Source organism: Pteropus alecto, unplaced genomic scaffold, assembly GCF_000325575.1.
Source record: "Pteropus alecto unplaced genomic scaffold, ASM32557v1 scaffold152, whole genome shotgun sequence".
Classification (NCBI taxonomy): Eukaryota; Metazoa; Chordata; class Mammalia; order Chiroptera; family Pteropodidae; genus Pteropus; species Pteropus alecto.
The window spans coordinates 5,776,565-5,791,340 of NW_006432227.1; the positions used below are offsets into that span (position 1 = coordinate 5,776,565).

Consider the following 14,776-nt stretch of genomic DNA (forward strand, 5'->3'; position numbering starts at 1 on the left):
TTGTTTGTTTGTTTGTTTGTGTTTGTTTTAGTGAGAGAAAATTGGCCTAAACATAAGTAGGGTTTACTTTTACATAAAAGTAAAACAGTCCCATATTTTAAGTACTGTTTTATTAATATGTACAATTGAGTGGTCTAAATTTATGAATGCTGGAAAGATTTTCATTTTAGGTAGGAAAAGTCACTAAAACAACTACTAACTTACAAAGTTGTCATAAATTTCTTAGTGGGCTTCGTGTCATTCTCTTAGCATTATATAGTAGTTTATTATTTTTCAGTGCTCCTAGTTGGGAAGATGAAGCAGATAATGATATTTTCCAAAGTTCATAAAATAGTTTTGAAGTATACATAAGAAAATAGTCACAGTGGTTACCTCTGGTTACAGAGGTAAGGGAGTCACATGTTTACAGTTGGAGAACCATTTTTATTGAACAAAAATAATTCTGTTAGAAAGTATTGTCATAAATGTGGATTAATTTTTCAAAAAACTTTTAAATTAAAAATAGCTTGTTAATCATTATAAGTTAACCCATTCATATGTCAAGTACATGTACATATGAACACACTATTCACTGAATTTTAATAAAGTAAATCACTATTTCCAGGAGGACATTCAATAACATTTCTTGCCCATGTGCCTTCAACCATAAGAAGTTTTTATATTTTTCTAAAAATTGACTAACAGAAAACCTTGTTGAGGTTATGACATAACCTTGTCGGGGTTTCTCACAGCTTATTCAGGTTATGTGAATTTTGAAAACTGAGTTTTCAAATGATAATATGAATATATTTAATGTAATCAAATATTTAAGGGGAATAACTATCTCGTAACAAATTACTTAGGTTATTTCAGAACCCATTTTTCCACTGTGATTATTGTCATTTTCATGCTCCCATGAAATTTCTGAAAAAAAAAATAACAGAGATGGAAATATATATCTGAATTATATGAAATATTTGAAAGTTTGACACACAGAGAAAAGTGAACCAAGAGTTTACTTTGCTCTGTATTTATCTAAAGTATTTCCATTTTAATTCTCAGTTTCATGGTCATCTTCATCAACCACTTAGTTTTGTGAAACAAAAGAATCTGTTATATACGATTAGTATTATTTTAAATGCTATTAGTTTTGTAATTTTGTTTGCAGTTATTACTTTTTGTGTTGTATTATAAGCACAAATGTTTATTATTTTACAAATAAGGTATACAAGATCTAATTTTATACGTGTTTCAGTAACATTATTCTATAAGTAATCCATATCAATGTAGCAGCAAATGTGAAATGATAACACAATTCAACATAAAAGCCCATGATGAATCTAAAATGATCTCTCTAGCTTTAGTAAAAATGTCGCAAATTGTAATTACTGAGTGAGAATAATAGATAATGATGATATTTTGCAGCTAAGGTTAACATTTTAAAATGAGATGGACCTCATGGTATAAGAAAACTTTATAGATTCCTAACACCAAGAGACTAAGTTACTTCAAAATAAAGCTTTTTGTATACCACAATCTGGAGTACATATCTGGTAGAGAAATAGCCTTGTTATGTTTCCATGTTTGTGAATTTTGTGTGTGTGTGTGTGTGTGTGTGTATTTTCCAGAATCAGACAGAATGCAGTTAAATGTAGAGATTTTATGCCAACACTTGAAGAGAATGTACCCTCAGACAGAGTTCAGTGTATCTAATCACATTTTCATAATGGTCATTTGGAAATTTGACCTTGGATACAGGAGACTCATTCATTCAACAGTTACTGAGTACTTTATGTTAGACTACTGCACCACCCCAGTCCTTGCTACTGAGCCCATGTTACTCAGACACCTGGTTCTGTAATTTCAGTGTGAAAATTTGTAAGCTTGATTACTTCAAATGTAACTAAAGAGCAAGAGGAGCCCTGTAGTTTGACAAAGATGAAAGCAGTATTAATGTTATATTGGGCCACTTCCTTTTAATAGTCTAGAATTGATTTATTGTATGTTTTTTATCTAAACCTTTTATGAACCCATTATATTTTCAGCCTGTGTTACTTCCGTGAGCACTCTACCTAATAAATAAAGTAGTATGGCACTTCCCATTATTTATCCTAAATTTATCTCTCTTAAACTTCAAAGGGTGCCCTTAGACCTAGAATAATTGAAGTTTGTGGATAGCTTGCTTGGCTTTCATACTGTTCACCTTCTTCATGATTTAATAGATGTCAGACTTTCCAGACTGAAGATTCTAATCTTTATGGTCTTCCAATACAAAGCTTCTCCATTTCTTTAATGATAGTTTAGTTGTTTTTATATATTTGAGGTAATGCAGACTGCATTGTGTGACAACATTGAGACTTGCGGTTCATAAAAATTCATGATAAAGTGAGCATTTTAGTCTGGCCCTTTTCACCAATCAAGGAATGCTTAATGCATGCTCGATATCTCTTGAGTTCATTTTGCTTTCATCAAAAATTGGGCATTTAGAAGGGTTGGTTTTTATGTTCATGAGAATTTAGAATCTCAGAAATGAAATTACAAAATGATTATTTTAAAAAAGAAAAAATACTTTTGATGTGGTTGGTGAGACAAGGAATATAATGAAATAATTTAGAGTAAACCTTTGTGTGGTGATTAATATGGAAATAGCCAATTTTACATACTAACATAGGAACATTCTCAGTACCTCCATAACAGCCATGCCTAGTCTTGTGTCACCTTATTATAGCTTTCTTTACATTTCTCAGAGATAATTATGTTTTCCTCTCTCTTTGTTTATGTTGTTTACCCACAATTTGATTAAACAACATTCACCAATATTTGGTATGTTTTTAGAGATTTATTTAAATATTGATTGAGGTAATAGGGGAAAAATCTATATGTAAAATAGACTAAACTCTATCTAGTACCTCATGGAATATTCATTCTAGAGTGGGGATCAAACAGTAAAAGTCTAAACAAAAATTTTTCATGTAGCTGATCGTAATAAGTGCTATGGAGGGAACAAAGCAAAGATGGGCCTGTTACTGGTCTGAAGGTTGTTCATTTCTCAACAAGAGGCTGCTTTTTGCTGGGTGAATTTTTGTTCCCTACTTTACCTTAAAGCACCTAGTGAGCTCTCAAAAAAAAAAAAAAACTGTTGCCACGTATCTTGTTTTTCCTTCAACCTGCTGTTATACTTTGATAGTGGAGAAACGTTACAGAAATGTATTTCTTAGGGAAAATAGAGAGAGAACTTTCATTTCTCTCTAGATAAGGTGCAGTTCACAAAATGCAAAAAACTAGTTTTGAGTGATACATTTTTCATTTTCATCACTGATATAGTTGACAGTTATGTGGGAAAAAAAAAAAAAACAAAAACACATGCCATGAAACAAATACCTAAAAACATGTGTGTGGTTATTTAAAAGTACAGCTCATCCTGCGATTGCATTTGGAAGTCAGCATCGCTTTCTGCTTTGTTTCTGAGCGCTTTCCTTTTCTGCAAAGTAGGTGATACTATGACCAGAGGATTGTTTCATTTCATAAATTTTTGTTCAGATGATGCTTAAACGCTATTGAAAAACTCCTGCCTGGTCTACAAACCTGTGTTTGAGGTTTTCTTATTCTCTGTTGCTAACTTCGTATCATTTTTTATTCACGTAGCTTTGAGGTGATTGAAAAGAGGTAATTTCTCCTATCGTTTAAATTCTTTCTGATATGAAAAAACATTCTGTTATAAGAATCCTCATTACAATGACAGTTCTCTTTTAAAATTTATTATGGAACTTACACGTTTCGGACTTTCAGTGCACATGTGTTCTGTTGTATATTGTTATTACCTTTTCCCTTTCTGAATGTCATATTTTATATGCAATCATCAGACACTTTCATGCTCAAGTGGTCATTAGCTGTGTGCTCTCCGGCTGTTCAAGACTGTTAAATAAAACTAGTACCCCGACATTGGAAGTGTGCCTGACTGGCTTCTTGCCTCTTCAGGAACCACTGGCTTAGTTCTGGCTGCAAATGAGCACTTGGAGGCTTACCCTGATCCAGTAGCTCTATTTCCTAATTCTGTATCTTCTTCCTGTATGACACAAAGAAAAGGTGGAACAATACTGATTTCTAGCAGAGGCATACCATTTTTTTTTCTTCTTTTCTATACATCTAGCATTATAAGCACAGCACTCTTTGAAGCCACCTCACATTTTCATGTGTCCTAGAAAGTGCCATAACAAAGGTCAAATATGCAAGTCGCTCAACTTTATTTAGTCTGAGAATTCTCTTTTTGAAATGAAGAATTGAACCAGAGGATCTCTGTTTTTTTTTTTTTTTTTCCTGAGTTTTGCAAAATGGAATGATTCTAAGTAAAGATTTTATTTTAAAAATGTGTGGGTAAAATATAAACCTTACATTAGGGTTCCCCCCCCCACTAATCGTATTTTATTTCTTTGTAATTTAAATACATGAAGCAATGTTGTTTGCCTCATAAATATTGAGAGCTATCATACTACCACCACGAGTAAGTGCCTCCTGTGTTCTAGAGTTTTCTAGTGCTGGGATCTGAAGAGGAGTAAGATTTAACCTGTATCCAAAAGTTCATTTTAGCAGATTTAAAGTGAATCATGATTATCAGTGTCAAAACTGACAGGGATTTAGAAGCGTGATCCATTCTCTAATCAGAATCAGGAGTGGTTTGGCTAAAGAACATCTGATTCTGTACATTCTCATTCATCCTAACGCATTTCGAATTCTGCAGCCTACGAGAACATATCCTTTAGCATCAACAGAGCTAATAAATCTAATATGGCTGCTGGCTAGGAGAACGACCCTTCTTCCCGCATACCCCTGTTTTCTCCCTCCTTGCCCATTCTCATAGCCCACTTATGATGAATATATTCATGATCCATGATGTGTATTCTTGCCTACAACATTCAGAAGCTAAAAATGTTTGGTTACCAGTCATTCACCACCTCACTGAACATATTTTGTCAAAGGTCTGCTGTGACTCATAAGTTTGAGTTTGTGCTGGCATTTTCTAGAGTCTTCATCCTGACTGAGGCTGTTGATGAGTCTCCTTGTTGCCATGCCTGCCCTACCTCAACCTATTCTCAGCCCAAGTAAGTGAGATTTTGTCACTGTTCTAGGCAAACATCTCACTTGGTCTAAAAGCCAAAGACTTTGCAAGACTCGTCAAGACCTCTTTGTCATACACTCTGTGTTCCCTCTCCAAACTCCTCTTCTTCTGCTCTCCCGGGACTCATACTCCTTCAGCCATCCTGGTTTCCGGTTGATCATATAGAATTCCATCATGCCCCTTCTTCAGGTGGGGCCTTTGCATTTTGATGTCCCTCCTACACAGAAAGATTTTTCATATATGCATATACACATACATATATATTTACATATATATTTTATACATGTGTGTGTGTGTGTGTGTGTGTGATCTGTCAAACCAGGCTCACCCTCATTTCCTTCGGGTCTTTACTCAAATATGACCCCTTCAGGAAGACTTTCCCTGACATCCCTCTTTAAAATAGAAATCTTTTAACACTACCTATGCCATTTCCAATTTTGATGTTTACTAAACATGTCTCACATCCGACACACTATATATTTTACTTATTCCATTTGTTTGTGGTTGGTATCCTCCCAAGGGAATCAAACCTCTTGATGACTGAATTTGTTTTGTTTCTGCTATGTTATTTATTTACTGTGTTTATTGTTTGAATCCTTCCCATATAAGCTCTGTGCTGGTGAAAATACTATTTGATTTGTTTAGCTCCATGTCCTCTCAATTCATGTATATTAGTTGGATGCTTAAATAAATGAAGGGATATGAGGTTGTTAGGTTTTTAGATGGTGACCAATCCTGGAGATTCCAAGAGGTCTAGATCACTTCTTTGGTTTTCTTTCTCCCCATTGCTGCTCTGATGCCCCTCAGTATTGTAAGTGAGGGGAGAGAATCTGGAGCTCTCATAGATATTGGAAAGAGCAAGAAGCTCCCCTGAATTGGCAGTTCTGACTGTCCTTGAGTAGAAAGCCGATGAAAGAGGCTCCTTCCTAAATTAAACTGCATCAGAGCTACCGATATTCGCTGTATGCTGGCAGATATATCCCAGTTTCAACCTCAAAATATTTAGTCAAATATCGATAGTTCCAAATGTCTCGTATATTATTCTGGCAGCTAGACCTTGACGGTAAGATGAAACTAAAAAGAATTTTCCATAAACCTTTGAAAGTTGAAACAAACTGTCCAGAACTAGTCAGTCAGCTAAATTGATTGCTGCTTTATAGGATTTGTATATTTTGTCTGTGCCTCTTCTGTCAACATTCTTTATGTCTGGTATGAATCCTGACTTGTTCAGGCACCACTTATAAAACCGTGGCCATGGAAGGAGAGAAACTGCTTTGCCATAACTGTGGTAATATATAACTGGCATATTCAGAGTTGATTGCCTACAGTAGTTCTAAACAATATGTAAAGGTCAGAAAAGTACAACTTTTTTGACAAGTCTATGTCCTGTCCTTACCACCCACCTAGAATAATAATTAGATTTATATGATTTTAAATCAATTGCAGTGTTAATGTGCTTCATCATTTTTAAAAACCTTCCTTTATTCAAAAGTTAGAGTTTTGAGAAGAAAAAGCTCACAATCATGTTTTTTATTTATGTCTTATACAAAGGTGTTGTCTTATCTTAATTGATTCATAATTTAGGCCTGTTCATTTTAGACAAAATGGAAGCTTTACTTTTTAATACTATTCTTTCTCATATTTGGAGGCCCAATTATTGAGGAAAATTATTTGCATCTTAAAAACAATATGAGATCTTTTATTGTACATAATTTTGTCAGAATGTAGTAGGCACAGACAATTAACTTGCGTCTGAAGTTGTCTGACAAAAGAACAACAGGAAAAAAATCTCGGCTCAGGAATATTAGAAAAACTATTGTTCTGTCTACTAGAGTTAAAGAAATTAAATACATTAACATCTGTGAGAGATGAAAGATATATGTCTGAGGTCAGTAAGGTAAGATTGAAAAAGAACTTACAGTATATTTTTGGAGAGATGTCTTTGCTGGTACATGGAAGTATATCTCATTTATTTTACACTAAAATAATTTATTTTTATGAACAAACCTCAATGGTAATGAAGATTAAAGAAAAAAAGATAAGTCCAGTATGGTACCATTTAGGTAGAAAATAATACAAAATAAAATTACGTAGTTTTTGGATACATATGTTTTGACAAAAATAGAAAAAAATGCACATAGACACCAATTTTATGACAGTGTTGTATTTGTGGAGGAAGAAGAAAAAGGTTGAAATAAGGCTTATTTAGATTTTTAAAAAATAAATTTCTGAAGCACATATGATGCTTTACTTTGTCTAAAATCCGATATTTAGTTATTTGAATTGCTATTGTAGTATTTGATGTATTTTAAGATACGAACATTACGATAAATATACTTAAATGCATGGACAATATCAAATTTTATTTATAGAACCTATTCAAAAAATTTTAACCATTTCCAAGCATTTCAGCTTGTGTTTAACTATGTACATTATTGAGAAAAAGTAAAATGCTGATTTTAATTTTTTCAAAATACAACTACATATACAAATACGTTATAAAATTTTATTTCAATATGAAACATGACATAATTTTATATACCAATGTCATATTTAACATATAATATTACCAATATTATAACATCTATATTCTGATATACATATTTTTATTTTTAAAGACACAAAGAGAGAAGTATTTATAATTTTACTGGACAATTTATAATTTTACTGGACAGGCTCTGGACAATTTTCACTGAAGATTTTGTTTTTCACTTCACAGGAAGAAAGTCTTTATTGTTTTATTGACAACGAGTATGTTGCAATTATCTCTTTATGCACAAGTGTATTTTGATTTTCTCCCACATAAGAGGTCCATCACAAGAAAAAAAAAACTTAAATTTGTTTTTGAGAAAAATAAATTAAATTTGATTTTGAAATGTCAATTAAGAACTTCCAAACCTGCAGAAAATTTTTATGAGTTTATTATAGTTTACTTGAGCCAAACTCATTTCATGCCTGGAAGCAAGATCTCAAATGCTCCAGAGAATGACACTTTTTAGGAAGATTTTTTGATGCTTAAAAATATTAATCCCTTTAGTGAATATTTTTTGGGAGGTAGGGGTTAGAGCCATTGACGACAAAAGAGTATACGCTTTGTATTTAGTGAAATTTATTTGAATTTAACATGCTCAGTCTTATGCTCTTTGGATGTGGGAGGAAGTAAAAATATCACAGTAGCTGTCACGATGTGTGAAAACTGTCTCAAGTTGATATATGCTAGAATTTTTGTTTGTTTGTTTGTTTGTTTGTTTTTTAGGGAGGTTGTTTCTAATGTTCAGTGACTGGAGTCAATCAATTCCTAATCATTTACTGAGCTTACACTCTGTCTTAGGTGTAGAGATTGGGGCGTGGAAGTGGATAAAAAGGTAAATAAAAATTACAATGAATTTATAATTTATATAGAAAGTTTAAAAAGCATATGCATGTAAAATTATCTATAAAGATACATATAATTGAGTCCCGAATGTATAACTCAGACCATGGGCAGATCTGGGAGTTTTGGAGAAGATTCATTAGGGCATTACATTACTTCATCATCATCAATGTACCTATAAACCCAGGTAGCTACCTTGTAAAGGGGTTAGTCATAGAGCCTACAGTTTTAGAATTATAAGGAATTTGCTATAGACTGAATGTTTGCATTCTCACAAAATTCATGTTGAAACCTAATGCTCAATATGAAGGTATTTTCAGTTGGGGCCTTTGGGAAGCAATTAGGTCATGAGGGTAAAGCATTCATGAATGGAATCTGTGCCCTCGTAAGAGACCCAGAGAGCTCCCTTGCCCCTTTGCCAGATGAAGACATAGTGAGAAAATGGCCATCTGTGATCCAGGAAGAAGGCTTTCACCATACACCAAATCTGCTGGCGCCTTAATCTTGGACGTACCAACAGTCGGCTGTGCTCACTCAGCTGTGAGAAATAGTATTTTTGTTATAGCAGCCCAAAAAGATGATGATAGAATCTTAGCAATTACTCTTTCACCACCTCCCATTTTGCATACCATTGTCAAAACTGTTTTGTGATTTTTACCTGTATCTCCTGCAAATACTAAAAAAGTAGAATACATCCCCAATTCATTGGTGTCCAATATCAATGTCTGGTAGGAATTTCCCCCCGCCATTATGTATATAGATCATTAAGGTGAGTGATCATCTGCTTATTCAAGAACAAATCTCATACAAATTAACTATTATTATGAGCATAATGTTGGATAACATTGGGTTAAAATAATTTAAAATGGACATGATGGCAATACATTCTGGGTATCTAGAAATTACACTCTTAGGAATGGGACTGAAGGCCGATTATTTATGAAGCAAAAGTTCAAACCAGTTTAGGAGACAACTGCAAACTCTGTAAAGCTGGTTGCTAAGTACTTCCTTACCACTTGTTTTTTAAATCCTTTCAATTAACATGATATTTACTTAATAATTTAAGTATCACTATTGAAACTGATGACTATGCTAATTTTATGCACAAATAATAACTGAACAAGCATAAAACCTTTTTCTTTGTTGAACTTTGTATTTTTATTAACGTTCTAAATTTCTATCATACCTTTTAAACTCTGGCCTCAATTTTATTCAGACATAGTGATTTCAAGGAAGTACTGGTTCCATCTTTTACCCATATAACTTATTAAACAAATGGATGATTAAATAGTCTTGGCCACTTTATAGAATCATAGAGGAGAAAAAAGATTATATTATAGAGTTATCTAAGTAATGCTTGAGCATTACAACAGTTTAACCAGATGTTTATTCATGATCATGAAACTATATACGAACATGTTTTTTAATTGGACTTGTCTTTCCTTTGTAGTTTATTTTATATTCAAATTAAGTGACATGTTAAGAAGTATCTAGAATCATTGCATAGTGTCAGTAATAAATTTTCTATCTTCTTATCCTCTATGTTTTTGAAAAAAATAATTACTTGAATATTTCAAGGTCCTCAGTCAAATTTTAATTTTTGTAATCTTTTTTGTTTTAATGTGTTCTTCTATAGGTTTATTCTATACCAAATCAATCAAAATTAAAAATAACTCAAAATATGAGTTTGTTTTTGTATTGGTAATATATATATACAATAGTGATGTGAGTGTCCTAATCTTTAAATGTTTATACAAGTGTTAATTTGTACCTTTAAATTGAAAAGACAAGAACACAGAAAGAGTAATTCTAAGTAACCTTTTACACATTTTAGCAAGATGTAAATTAGACCCTCTTCTACAAAAGAATATAAATTATGTGTGAGCACCTTAATTTTAGGAAGGAAATGTATATATAAAGTATTTAACTTAAAATACCTGATACTGTATACTGGAAACATAAAATGTATTAATCTAGGTTTTAAACTATTCACTGGATAAAATTTGTGATTTAGATTTAAGATTCATATGTTCAAAGGTTCATATTTTTATTTATGCCTACCTAAAAACTTTTTAAGATCTTCAAACAATAGATTAAAAACTATGATACAATATTAATAAATAAGTCCATTGATAAATTTAAAAACCTTCATAAATTGTCTTAGGGGTTCCAATGAGCAATATATGACCTGTATCAAAACACACCCTTAGGGATTCAGATGGCAAATTCCTGGAAATTACAAATCCCATTGAAGTAACCATTAAATGTCTTCATAGCTGGGAATTCATTTAGAAAGATCTCATGCTTGCCAAGTGAGTAATGTATCATGATGTTTTTCCCACTTAATCTATTATGTTAAGATCACCAGCATGCTCCTTGTTTAATAAACAATTGCTTTCTTATGAATAAATAATATTAAACACCTGTACTAGGAAGATTTTTCGTATCGTAAATAAAAGAATACATTATCTTATATATGAAGCCAAGCAAACAAATACTGTTTAGTTTCTGGTTGTACATCCATAGCTTGTAGCAGGAAATTAGGATGATTTTGTTTGCAAATTTTAGTGAAACTTCAGTTAGTGAATCTCATTAAATTTCAAAGAAAACTTATTCGTTTAGTTAACTAGACCCAGAGATGGAGCAAACTTAGTTGTCTGTAATGGATTCCGTGCTGTTCAAGAACCCAGATTGCTTCAGGCTCTCTTCTCTTCAATTCAGTTTTTAATTCCTCCAGTGATAAAGTCCCTCATAATTGTAAAAAATAGACAGTAGTAATCTAGGTTACATGCTTTCTTGTGTTTGCCTAGCAGGTGTGAAAGAGGTAAGAGAAAATGAGACAGAGATATTGAGAATAACTGAAGAGATTCTCTCAGAAGCCAACCCTTAAATTAATCAGGAACGAAAGGCGCAGGATTCTTGAAATTTCCAAATTTGGATGTAGTTAAGTTTTCTCTTGAGGGATATTAATTGAGGTGGGAGTAGAGTATAAAAATCTAGATATGAGATTATTGAAGAAAAAGGAAAAAAATGCTGGCTGGCTATTGTGGTTTTTCTTCTCAGCCCTGAGTTCGTTTATTCCAGTAATATGCCTAGAAACTGATTATATTGCTATTGGATAGGTCTGAAGCTTCACTTAGCTGGTCATGAAGTGAAATTACATCAAGCATCCATTTTAACTAATTTGTTTCCATTCTTGTCAATGGATCAGAAAGTCTTTTGGATCCCCCTAGGTATTTTTATTAGCTTAAAATTTATCTGGGTTCTCAAAATATCTAGTTATTTTTCTCCTCCGAGTTCACAGCCCAGAAAATACCCAGTCTTATTTGGAAATGCTAGGGAAAACTTATTTGTGCTGTTATCATGGTTGCCACTCAACCACTCAGGTGTACCCAGATACTTACTCACTGGGCTCTGCATCTTTGAAGTAACTTAGGTCTGAAGTAACTCAAATAACTTTGGCTGAAGAGCCAGATTTCTTTGTAGTTGGAGCATCATTTTTCTGCCTGGCCAGTCAAAAGTTTTTCCAGTTACATGATTATTGTAGACCTTAGAGTGCAGTACATCTATTTCAGTCCTAGAAACTCTATCATCATTTAGGGACTAAAAAATGCTCTCTTGCAGCACGACTATTAATTACAAAAAATTACATCTTGCATCTGATGGTTCATTAATATTATTTGATCTCAAAACTCAGGGATCTGATCATGCCCATGGAAATAAGGGAGCCTATTTCAGCTGCAAAATCTCTTAGCAGCAGCATCCCTACCTAACAGAGCACAACCTCTACAATATTTTTGAAAGGCAATGTGCCATCATTCATGTATTTTCCAATATCTGAGTTAGGAAGCATTTTTTTCATCCTCTCTTAAGGGTCGTAAGGAGTGGGTTGAGTGAATTATGCATAATACAACCACTCTATCACTCTCATTTTCTTACTAAATGAATCTTTTTTATACACAAAACTTTTTGAGCATCAAAGCTTTTTGATCATCTCGGTCTTCACTAGGTCCATGTTTTAATTAGCTAAATAACCAAGCATCAGAGCAAACCCCATTATCATGTGTACAGGTTAGTACAATAATTCCAAACTTTGTGAGATGGACAATCATATTGATAAATGTTGCATTATAAAATTATTTTCTTTAACCCTGGATTTAGTACTTTCAAAATATATTCTTATGCATATTTTCTAGATTTTACTGATACAAATCCAAAAATTCTTGCAGTGTTTTCAAGCTTAATCATCCCTTCTAGAATTTGAGTTTATAATTGTCTCCCTGGGGCACACTGAGTTCTGCTTCTAATTTAGATCAAGAGATAATTAGGAGTTGTGGAAGATGGGCGTAATAAGAATGGTTTTCCCTTGTAAGGTAATTCTCAGATGAATTTGTTATTGGAATTTTAACAAAAGCAAAAAAAAAAAAAATAGCTTCCTTGAACATGGAAGGAAGGGCTGCTTCTGCTAATAATGAAGACTCAGAGATACTTGGGAGTTTAGGGGATACTGAGTCATCTGGATCCTATCATATCATATTTCCCTGTTCTAATATTCAGACTCTTACTTGTTCTCAATGAATTCACTAGCTTTCATATTGTGGTAATAAAGAGACTGTGTATGCAATCAATGTTTACATTTTGTAATTGGCAGTATCAAACTTTTGAGTTTAGTGCTCTGCCTTAGGTCTACGGTTGTAGATGATACAAGATTATTTCATCAGTCATAAAATTCTTGTGGTTTCCTCTTTGGGCCTTGAGCCAGATTTTAGGGCTTTGAGCTCATTATTCATTTTTTTAAGCTGTTAGTTCAGTTTGATACAACCAATTTATCGTCACAGTTCACACATTCCCCATGCCCCTTGTATTCTTTCAGAACAGCCACCTGGCCCCTCAAAGCCTTGTGCTCAGTGGGCATTTTACTCTGGGTTACCATAGGTCACAACTTAATTAGCTATTTTGCTATTGCAAACCCCAGGATGATAACATTTCATTTTTAATTTCAGCTGGATTTTTTTTGAACCATCAGTTATACCAGGCCTAATAATAAAGTTATCATTTCTTCTATTGCCCTGAGGTTTCCAGGCGTTGCCTGCAACCACTTTTGCCAATATGTATCATTTCAGATTTTGACACATCAAGTTTATGAGTCCAAATTCACGTGTAGGTGTTCTAACTGCAAAGGAGGCTAAGAAATCTATTCTTTGGGATTATTCCTTGTGATTCATGAATTATAAAGCAGATCATTCAATACGTTGGAAGGATATTTAAAATAAACTTGTCAGCAAAAATAATGACACATATATAATATAGTGATTCTTATTTTGGGGCATTGTCTAGTCACTTTTTTTATTTTTACTTTCTTTCATTGTGGTTCTCATTGTTTTTTTCTTATTAATTTGCGATAATACTTCATCCCTAAGAGATATTAAATTCTTTATCATATACATTGCATGTATTTTTTCCCCAAATATGCACATTATCCTCTAAAAGTTTTAAAGACTTTTAAAAACATCATATCCATAATTGTAGCATACTACTTTTACAATTACATTTGATTCATTTTGCTTTATATTCCATTAGAATCTTAAGTTGCTGTGTTTTCCTTTTCCTCCAAATGTTGTTCTCAAAGTACCCAAATCATGTATTTTTTTTAACTGATATGAAATTAATGTATATTTGGAAATATAATCAAAGCTTATATTCGTCAACTATCTCTTTGCTATTTTTGTGTAAACAAAACAAAACAAAACAAAATCTTAGTAGTTCTCTTACACTTGAGTCTGCCAAGTCAGCTGGCCTAAAAAAGTTACATGGCCAGGATAGAAGTTTATGGAGTGGGGATGTGTCATTAACTGAACTGGGAATCTCTCCTCTTCAGAAGTTCAAGGTAAAGAGTATAGACATGTAATCCTAGCAGAAAGTGCAAATAAAGACTTAGAAATGGTTACTTAATTATTCGTTTGTTGTTTCTTTTATTAATTGATGGTTAGCTATCTTTCTACTCTTTTGTTCTATTTTCATTTTAAAATCTGAAAATATTAAACAATAATTTCACTTTTACATTTACTCTTTAAGTCATTTGGAGTTTATGTTGACATCTCTAGGCTATGATGATCTAATTTCCTTTCCAGTAAGTAACTAATTTTATAAACAAATTTGACGGATATATGTAGTTTTCCATGTTTTAAATTAGTTCCAATTCTTTTTGGGTGGGGGGCGGGTAAAGTGGTGAGGGGGGAGTACTGTGAGTATTGAAAAAAAATCAAATAAGCCCAGATCACTAAGTTGTCGAAAATACCACAAATGGT

The 14,776-nt window shown here is 32.9% G+C and overlaps 1 protein-coding gene across 1 annotated transcript in view; it reads left to right on the forward strand.

The window, feature by feature from the left end:
- The window catches only part of LOC102896762 (cadherin-10), a 135,613-nt gene that overhangs the window by 16,433 nt on the left and 104,404 nt on the right, over window positions 1–14,776 (forward strand). The gene's annotated exons all lie outside the window — the stretch shown is intronic.